Source organism: Orycteropus afer, unplaced genomic scaffold (genome assembly GCF_000298275.1).
Source record: "Orycteropus afer afer isolate SDZICR_OR568_19922 unplaced genomic scaffold, OryAfe1.0 scaffold00062, whole genome shotgun sequence".
Classification (NCBI taxonomy): domain Eukaryota; kingdom Metazoa; phylum Chordata; class Mammalia; order Tubulidentata; family Orycteropodidae; genus Orycteropus; species Orycteropus afer.
The window spans coordinates 12,251,714-12,260,833 of NW_006921649.1; positions in this window are offsets into that span (position 1 = coordinate 12,251,714).

The window sequence follows — 9,120 nt, forward strand, 5'->3', positions numbered from 1 at the left end:
CCTGGCACTTTGAACTTGGACTTAAAGCCTCCAAATTGTAAGAATAAACTCCTGTTTGTTAAGGCCATCCCATTTGTGGTATGTGCTTGTCAGAGCGGCACTAGGTAACCAGAACAAAGAAGGAAAAAAAAATCTGCCTATTAGAAAAGAGCTTGTTCATATGCATTTTAAATGGATGATAGTGTAAAATTGCTATTGCTATTAAAATTCCCTGAAAAGAATAACAGAATAGTTGTTTCTTTTTTTTTTATTTAAATTGTGATTTGGGTGAAAGTTTATAGAACAAATTCATTTTCCATGCAGCAGTGCATACACATTTTATTTCATGACATTGACTGCAATCCCCATAATGTAACAGTTCTCTTCCCAGTTCCTCCCTGTGGTTACCTTTTCCCTGTGTCCTTCTTTCCTATGCATTCCTGCCCTCTGAGCTATCTCCCTGTTCTAATATTGCCCTTTTGGTCTCCGGTGATTGATTGTTGAAAGGAATGTACCTACCTATTGTAAAAGGTAATCTTAGATGCCTGTCTATTATTTGGCTGAAAGACACAGAAGTAAGATCAATTCCAGACCCAAAGGGTGACTAGGGACCATGGTCTTGTGGGTTTTACCAGTCTCTATCAGACCAGTAAGCTTGGTCTTTTTAATGATTTTGAGTTTTGTTCCACATTGTGCTCCCACTCTGTCTAGCATCTCCTGCACTTACCCTTTCCGAGTGGTTGACAGTGGTAGCTGGGCACCATCTAGTTCATCGGGTCTCAGGGTCATGTAGGCTGAGGTTCTCAGGGTCCACTAGTCTCTTGGAGTAATTGTTTCCATGTGTCTTTGGTTTTCTTTATTCTTTGTTCTGGATGAGGAGACACCAGTTGTTGCATGTTAAATGGCTGCTTGCAAGCTTTTAAGACCCCAGTCACTACTCATGAAAGTATGATGTAGAACAATGTTTTTGTGTAGTATGTTATGCCAGTTGAGCTTGATGTGCCCTGTGACCATAGTGCCGAGGCCACAACAACTCACTCCATCAGGGTGGTTGACTGTGCCTAAGAAGTTAGAACTTTACCCTGTTGGTTCTATTAATATGGACATTCTTATAGTACATACAAATATGTATGTAGAAATACCATCTACCAACCTTATATATGGTCATGGGTATATTCCTTTTTGACTAGACATACCTGATCTTTCAGCCTATCGACCTATGTATCTAGATTAATGCATTAATAACAATATTACTAATAATGCAGTACTGTATATGCAAAAATGTTTATCTTCGTTGTCTGTACCTCTTGCACCTCTTTGTATCTTCCTTTTCCTTAGTGTTATTGTGTTGTCATTCATTTTTTATATATTGCTTTTCTCTTCACCCAAATCAATACTAGTCTCTTACTTAGCTAGCAATTTTCCCTCCCCTCCCTTTCCATCACATGTCAAAAAGGCCCATTCTCTGGAGAAGGAGGTCAAGTCTGGTAAAGTGGAGGGTCAATGAAAGAGGGTAAGGCCCTCAACAAGATGGACTGACTGACATGGTGGCTACAGCAATGGGCTCAGATATAGTAGGGATTGTGAAGCTGGCACAGGACCAGGCAGTGTTTCATTCTGTTGTACATAGGGTCACTATGAGTTGGAGACAATTCGACGACACATAACAACGCCCACAACCCCTCCCATCCCTGGTAACCAACAAAGAAAGTTTCCTTCCATATATAAACCTTTCTTTGAGGTTTTATAATAGTGGGCTAATACAACAGTGCCCTTCTGTGATTGACTTGAGGAGTCCTTGGTGGTGTATAGGGAGTGGTTAAGGCATTTGGCTGATAACCAGGAAGTTGGTGGTTCAAAACTATCAGCCACTCCGTGGAAGAAAGATGGGGGTGGTCTGCTTCTGTAAAGATTTACAGCCTTGGAAACCCAGTGGGGTTCTATCAGTCAGAATCCATTCAATGGCAGTGAGGTGTTTGTTTTTTTTTTTTTTTTTTTTTTTGGTAAATGACTTATTTCACTCAGCATAATGTCCTCCAAGTTCATCCAAGTTATGAGGTATTACATTGGTTCTACATTATTCTTTAGTGTTGAATAGTGTTCTATTGTGTGTATAAACCACGGTTTGGTTATCCATTCCTCCATTCATTGATAGGCACTTAGGTTGCTTCCGACTCTGCTATTGTGAATAGTGCTGCAGTAAACATAGGTGTGCATGTATCTATTCATGTCTTGGCTCTCACTTCTTTAAGATATATATCTAGTAATGGGATTGCTGGATCAAATGGTATTTCTATTTCCAACTTTTTAAGGAATCACCATACCAATTTCCACAATGGTTGTATTTTACAGTGTATGATAGTTCTGCTCGCTCGCCACACCGTTTGTTATTTTCTGTCTTGTTGAACTTTGTTGTTAGCAACTGTTTCGAAATTCTTGGAGGGAGATACACAAGCAAAAACCGTTGTAGATTACTACTGTAGATCAGGAAGGTGAATGCTGCCCTAATAAAAATACCATATGTGGATGGCCTTAACAGAAATATATCTTCTGTTTTTATCTTTAGTTCTGGAGGTTAGGAGCCCAGATCAGGGCCTTGGATCTATGGGAGTAGTCTCCTTTGTTTGCAGCCCTAGGTGTTTCTGAGTGTTTCTTGGTATTTCTTGACTTGTAGACTGATCCTCACAGGGTCTCTTCTCCCTTTGTGTGTTTCTCAGTGTCTGTATTTCCCTTTGTAAAATGCCACTCAGAAGGGATTCGGTTTAGGACCTATCCTACTCTGGTATGACCTCATTAACATAACAAAAGTAGGGTCACATTCATGGGTACTGAAGTTAGGACTTCAATATATCTTTTAGGGAACACAATTCAATCCATAAAACTGCAGAAAGGATCTATAGTACCCTCAGTGCCTGGAATCTCAAGTCTAGAGTCTTGGACAAGATTAGATACCTGCCAAGAAGTCCTTGGCCCAGATGTGAAAAAATTAGATGTGGAAAACACCTCCCCTCAATAACCAAAGACAGATCAGTTAAAATAACAATTAGATAACCATCCATTTACCCAGTTGGATTATCCAATAAACAAGGTAAGCAGGGCTGAGTTGTGCTTACTTACTAATCTGTAGTAAACTATTTTACAATTTTTCACCACATCAAAGATTCTGCTTCTAGGGAAGGCTGGTATCTGTCTTTCTCCCAACCCCACAGCACTTTTGACAGAATCAAAGCCTCTTTTCAAATTTACAGTTCCTGGCAGGGACAGAGTACACAGTAAATGTCCACTGTAGATTAGTATGTAAGCATAAGTAAACCCATGCTAACCTTGCTTATTAGGTAATCCACTTGCTTGAATAATTTCTTTTAGAAAGATCAGTGCAAGGCCAGTCCCTAGGAGGTGGAAGTTAAAGATGTCCCAAATGTCCAGCTTTTCCAAACTACCATGGCACTCCATCATCTCTGACATCAACTCCTCCTCCTCCCCTCAGTAATCTCCCTCCTGTCTTAGGGTTCCCTAGTTTGCTGTATGTCTCACAGAACTCACAAACTCCCAAGGAAATGGCTCACGTGGTGGTAGTGGAGGCTGGCAAGCTGGCAGGCTGGCAAGTCCCACATCTGTGGGTAGGTCTGGAGGATTCTCCCAACTCCCATGGTTGCAGGGGTTTGTTAACCCATATCGGTGGCTTAGATGACAACTGCTGTCTCAAGTCAGGGGTGAGATGATGACAAACCAAATGCAGAGCTAGAGCAAGAGAGTGAACTTTCCCAGAACATTCCTATATATACCCTCAAGGAAGCTAAAGGTGGTGACCTGAGTTACACCTTCTAGCAAGGTGGGGCTCAAGATGCATCCCACCCTAAACAGGCATAGAGACTAGGATTTATAATACATCACAAAATGGAGAACATGGCTAGAAGGGCCATATTAAGCAATTCACTGCACTGTGCTACCCCTGTGTTTACCCCACTTCTCACACCTTGAGTAGCTTCCACGCTATTCACCAGCAGCGCTGAAGGCTGTTAACAATGTAACTTCAACACACCTTTCTGACTTCATTTCTCACTGCTTTCCCCCAACCGGTGTTCTACCTACTCATATTTCCCTGAACAGACCAGAGTTCCCACAGTGCCATGCTTTTGTACTTGCTTGTTTTTATCTCATGTAAGTCTTGTCCCATACTGGGGAGGATGAACTGGGTATTTGGAAATGGGATACAAGGTGAAAGCCAACAGGAGGCTGGGCAGTGCAGAATTCAGCAACCATGGTATGATCGTTCTTGCCAGAGCCTGGCTGGGGCCCTTCTGGAGTTTCTGAGCCACTTGGAAGGTTCCAAGTCCTGAGACTTAGCCACTGAGAATATCAAAGAAAAAATTGCACCAAACAATATTAAAACATGGCAAGGATGATTTTTATTCAGAAAGAATCATTGTAAGGGAGGAGAAAGAAATAAGGGAAGGTGGTGAGGAGGAGCAGTGTAAGAGAGACTCCAGACCTATATCTGAACTTCACTGAGACACAGGACTACAAGTTTTTAAGAGAAAGTTGAAGTGGGAGTCTGGTGAGTGAGATACTAAGGTTGCAATTAAGGCCAGTTTGTGAGGAATGTTTCTTTTTTTTGTTATAAGACCACCTGGATCCTGAGAGACTAGAGGAGAAGGAAAGAGGGAGATAAGGAAGGGGAAACTGAAGTTGTTCAAACTGTAAATCATTAAGCCTTGGTCAGTTCCTTGCAGTAGTAAGTACTGCCATTTTGGGTAACATAAAAGAGTGGGAAGATTTCCATAACAAAGGGCTTGGATAAAATTCAGCTTTATCAGGAAATAGGCCAGCTGAGAGTTGGCAAAGAGAGATGAAGTTATATAGAGATTTCCTGATGAACTAGATTCTAGCTGCTCTAACACATAATATGACTGAGGTTGCAGGTATTAATCCCAATGAGTTTTGCTTGTGTATTCAGGTCTAGTCTGCTGGTGATGGCCTTATTCTTCTCCCTCCCATCTGAATGGAAGAGCTGTTTGCCTTCCCTCTGCCTTTTTTCTGCCAGAGGAGCTTTGTTACCAGTAACCCAAACAAAACCAAACTCACTGCCTTTGAGTGGGATCCGACTCATAGAGACCCCTCCTTGGGTTTCTGAGGCGGTATCACTACAGAAGTAGATTGCCCAGTCTTCTGAGGAGTGGCTGGTGAGTTTGAACTGTCAGCCTTCTGGTTAGCAGTCAAATGCCTTAGGCACTACACTACTAGAGCTTCCTCGTTACCAGTAGGGGCTCAGAATTATCAAAGATGGAGCAAATTTTATGCACAAGGAACCTATGTAATAGGATGTTAAAATGAGACTCTTTCTGTCTGGAGTTTCAGCTGTGGCCCCAAATCTGAAAATAATAGGTGTCATTTTAATGCCAAAGTTTAGATCAAGTTTGAAAGAGTTGCAAAAGAGTATATCAAAAAAACGAGTTCTGTCAGCTAATCAGCCCATCCCCCGTGCTGAGGGTGGCAAGGTAGACTTGGAAATGGATCAGCAGAGATGGAGAATGAGGATTTAGAGAATCCTTCTAATAGGTCCGTGGTAGTTAAGGCTGTGTGTCAACTTAGCTGAGCAGTGGTTTTGAGTGGCTTGGTGGCTGGATGTAGTTATTACCCGTGATGAGATTGCAATCGCCTCCATGGTGGAATCTGCTCTGAGCAGCTGAGTAGTTGAAGGGGAGTTACTTTCAGGGTGGGGCCTGCTTCCAATATATAATGAGAAGCTTTAGGAAAGGTCTCTAGCTTGTTGGCACATTTTGGGCCTGTTGTAGGAACAAGGTCCTACCCCGTGTTGCATAAAGCCAATGATCACAACAAATTGAAGTGGGAAAGCAAAAGGTTTATTGAGTAACAATACTCAACGAGACAGAGAATTACTCCTCTTAAATGTCTGTCTCCTCAAGCAAAGGGATAACTATGATTATATAGGGAAATGGGGGAGGCTCAAAGATCCTCTGGACTGCCAGGAATGTCTTTGTTTTCCTTTTCCTGTGGTTACTCCTGACTCAGTGTCCTCTTCCCAGGGTTGTCTCACTTCATAGACTATTATTGATCTCAGACAAAACCAGTCATGGGAGAGGGTATAAGAGAAGGTGTGATGGAAAATAACAACTCTAAGAAAGTATAATTGAAAATAACAAACCTGAAGAACTCAGAGTCCGTGAAAACAAAAGGGAGGAAAAAATAGCAAGTTAGTCACTGTGATAAAAGTCTATTTTGATCATGCCTGTTAGTAGGTTAAAGTTATGCAATTTTCAGTGAGAGTTCCCTTCAATCTCTCACTTTAGCCTTCCACAGGCTTGTTGCCTGCTGATCTTGGGATTGTTCTTGGACTTGAACTGTGGCCTGCCATATCACCTGCTGGTCTTGGGATAGTGCCATTTTACCTGCCAATCTTGGGTTTGTCAGCCTCAGCACCCAGCAGCTGCATGAATCAGAAGAAGCCTCCAGCTCCAGTGGGTCTGGAACAAAAGGCACAGGTCCTTCACCCAGCCCTTAGAGCCAGCACTCTAAAATCAGACTTATACCCTCCTAAACGATAAGAGAATAAATTCCTGTTTGTTAAAGCCATCTACTTGTGGTATTTCTGTTATAGCAGCACTAGAGAACTATGACAAAGTCCCTGGGTAGTAGAAATGGTTTGCACTTGGGTTCTAACCAAAAGGGTGTCAGTTTGAACCCACCCTACAGTGCCACCAAGAAAACCCTCAGTTCTACTCTGTAGCACATGGGGTTGCCATGAATCAGACTTAACTCGATGACAAAAGGTTTGTTTTTTGTTCATTTGTTTTTATTTTTCCCTCCCAGTGGAGACCCTGGATGGTGCAAATAGTTAAGCATATGATGCAAACCCATCCAGCAACATCATGAAAGAAAGGTATGGTAAATTGCTTGATGTGGCCCTTCTAGCCATTGTCCTCCATTTTGTGATGTATTGGAAATCATATTATCCATGTGTGTTTGGGGTGGTGTGGCAGTTAAGGTCCGGTGTCAACTTGGCTGGGCAGCTGGTAGTAGTTGTTCCCTATAATGACTGGCAGTTGGCTCTGTGATGGGATTTGCCGCGAGCAACTGAATAGCTGCTGATTGTTAAAGCCATCTGTGATGGTTATGTTTGTACGTCAACTTGGCTAGGCCTGGTTGAGTGGCTGGGCAGCTGGATGTAGTATTCCCCATGATGAGACTGGTAATCAACTCCATGGTGGAATCTACTGGGAGCAGCTGAATAGCTACCTTTGGGTATGTGGTCTGCTTCCTGTATATAAGGAGAAGCTTTGAGAATGGTCTCTAGCCTACAGCACGCTTGGACCCTGCATGTAGCCGTGTCATTACTCAGCAGCCTGCTATGCTCTGCCAACTTTGGGACTTACAATGAACTTAAGTTGGATTGGTAACATCGGGACTGTGCCTTTTTACTTGTCAACCTTGGGGCTTCTCATCTTCAGCAGCCAACAGGTGTTTGAGTGAAGAAATGCCTCTAGCTCCAGTGGGTTGGGAGCAGGAGGCAGAGCTTGACCCCAAGGTTGAGGGGCTTTCATCTAGCCCCTAGAGCCTGGCACTTTGAACTTGGACTTAAAGCCTCCAAATGTAAGAATAAACTCCTGTTTGTTTAAGCCATCCCATTTATGGTATATTCTTGTCAGAGTGGCACTAGGTAACCAGAACACTATCCACTTGGGTTATTTCTCTTGGAGCAACACAGGTGGGATATATCTTGAGTCCTGCCTTGCTGGAGGGTATAACTCAAATCACCACCCTTAACTTCCCTGAGGGTATACCTATGAATCCTATGTGAAGGTTCACCCTCCTCTTTCTGGTTTTAAGTCATTTTGGTCGGGTGTTCAGGATAGTCATAGCAAAAGGTCTAGCAATCTGCTTCAGAACGAACACAGCCATGAAACCCTATGGAGTGCAGTTATATTCTGCAAGACAAGGAGTTGCCATGAGTCAGAATTGGCTCCATGGTAACTAGTTTTCCCTTTTAAAACTGCCCAAATGGATCTAAAGGGGGCTTCAGGAAACCACTCAGAGATATTGAGATGTATCCCTGAAGTTTGAGGTCCAAGAGAACTGACTCCTCATTCTTGTCTGAAAACATTTGCAGGCCAAAGCCAGGGGGCTAACCTGTGGCCACAAAGAGAATAGACCAGTCTTGGGAAGGTCTCATGTTTCCAAACTTCTGAGGGGGCAAAGATGTTTATTTTCTGTGGGCCAGATGTGGACTCCATTAAAAAAAAAAAAAAAAAAAAAAACTGTTTCTATTGTCTAGAAATAGTTCTGACCAAGAGGGCCATCTGGATGGGCAAGGGGATCCCAACAGGAGAGTCATTAGGGATACTACATAGGAAGCCAGAGATTAAGAGGAGAGGGGATTCCAGGAAGCTAGCCTGAAGAGCTATCTCTTTAATCAAAGGACAACAGGCACCCCCAAAAGAGCCCAAGAGAGAAGATGCCAACATTTGGTGTGAAACAGCAAGGAGGGACAGGAGCCAGATTGTAACTGGCAAGTGAAGACATTTTCTACCCTATTTTAGGTTGGGTCCTCAGAAGCAGCCCTGAGAGGAGGATTTCATACAAGAGATTTGATAAATGCTCCGAAGAGACACCTGTAAGGGATTGGAAAAACCAAGAAAGGAAAGGGGAAGGAGCCCAGCAAAGTTGCCATAGAGGAGATTGTTCCTCAAAGGGCAAGAGTGCTCTAGAAGATAAGTTACTTCTCAGAATTTGTCTTGACTTGAGGCCAGGGCACCAGGTTTTCACACTGCTAGATCACTGCTAAGGGGCTCTGGTGGTGTAGTGCCTAAGGCATTTGACTGCTAACCAAAAAGTTGGCAGTTCAAATCCATCAGCCACTCCGTGGAAGGAAGACTGGGCAATCTACTTCAGTAAAAATTTACTGCCTTGGAAACCCAAAAGGACTTGCTATGAATCAGAATCTACTCGTTGGCAGTGAGTTTGGTTTGGAGATCACTGGTGGCTCTCTGTGCCTTCAGGCAGTCCTCAAAGAGGACTTTGGTATGGCCTTGTTAGAAAATAAAGCACAAAGAAATTAAAACAAGTGTATTGGAGCAGTTATTGTATATCCATATAAGGAGATCAATTCGGGTTTTATATATA